This window comes from Musca vetustissima, unplaced genomic scaffold, assembly GCF_032173495.1.
Source record: "Musca vetustissima isolate MV318-11 ecotype Yass unplaced genomic scaffold, APGP_CSIRO_Mvet_v1 utg9089, whole genome shotgun sequence".
NCBI lineage: Eukaryota > Metazoa > Arthropoda > Insecta > Diptera > Muscidae > Musca > Musca vetustissima.
Genome location: NW_026880574.1, coordinates 317,242 through 318,911, shown reverse-complemented (window position 1 = coordinate 318,911; position 1,670 = coordinate 317,242).

Here is a 1,670-nt window from a genome sequence, read left to right as displayed (position 1 = left end):
AAAATATTCTTTAAGAAATCCACGCCTTGTATAGGTTCTTGAAAAAATGTTCTTTAAGAAATCCACGCCTTTTATAGACCTTGAAAAAAAACGCCTTTTCTAAGAACAATTATTCTTTATAAAAATCCACGCCTTTATAGGACTGAAGACCTATAGAATATATTCTATCAACCTATTCAAATGATCTCTGTATAACAATTTTGTTACCATCTCAAATCTATAACCCCTCGTTTTATTTTTCTACATATCTATATTTAAACACGGTTACCTCCCACGTAGTAGTGCTGGACAAACTCTCTGAGGCCATATATAAGAAGAAACATGTGTAAACACAAGCTGCCTTTTTTCATGCGGAAGAGGCTTAACATGAATATATTCTACTAGAGGCAACCAACTACTGTACATACAGTGAGTGTAATAAGTATTTTGTCTCAATACAAATTTGAAAAAATTCCAATATATACGCCTTAAGCCAGCATACTAAAGATGTAAAATGAATTAAGTATGATGAAGGACGTTTGTGGACATAATTAGATCGTATATCTGCAAGAATCACAGAGAAAGACCTTTTGGTCTCGAAGATATCGGCCGAAATCTATAACAACCAAAAAATGTTTATCACAAAAAAGTATTTTGCTTTTTATTATTATTTTAGAAAAAATTGTTACATAGAACTCGTTTGGTCTTTTTATAGTTATCATTGCGGGTAACCACATAATATAAGTGATTTGGCAACCATTCCGATAAAACAACGACATTTTTTCGCGAGTATTTTCTTATATTTACGTTCAATACATTCTCCAGCAATATTTAATTTAATATTTGGTATTTTCTCGTAATAATCTTAAGATGAGAGTATTAAACATAGTCGTCGCGGCTTCAAGACATCCCAAATATGTTAAGAATAATAAAAAGGAGGTTTTACAAAATATAACGCGAAGGCAGGACCTTAAAAGCTATTAAAACCAAAATCCGACAAACAAATTATTTAAAAAAATATCGCGAAATCCCATTTTTCTAACTTCGAAAACTTTATGGTTCGTTATTACTGATCTAGGAATCCATATATGCGATGAAAATATCAATAAGGAGGTCAGATTCGAAGATATGAACGGTTTTCTGGCAATATAAATACATCTTATTTCGAAAATATATAGATCGACCCGTTTATTCCCTACTGCATTTTATTCGCAACTGATGGTGGTAATCGGAGATAAAATATTGAATGCGTATTCGCCACCAGCTACCACAGTTTTTCAAAAGACAATAGGATTTGACGAATAATGATGTTTTCTCCCAACTTCATGTATGGTTTTTTATTTCTATTGTTTTAAAACTGTTCATATCTTTGAATCTGACCCCCTTATTGGTATTTCCATCGCATATATTGGGTCCTAGATCAATATTACTGGACCATAAAAATTTCAAAGTCAGAAATATTGGGTTTCGCGATATTTTTTTAAATAATGTGTTTGTCGGATTTTGGTTTTAATATTTTTTAAGGTTCTCTCCTCGCGTTATATTTTGCAAAACCTCTTGTTTATTATTCTAAACATATTTGGGATGTTTTGAAGCCGCAATAACTATGTTTAATACTCTCATCTTAAGATTAGGACGAAAAAATACCAAATATTAATTGAGATACTGCTGAAGAATGTATTGAATGTAAA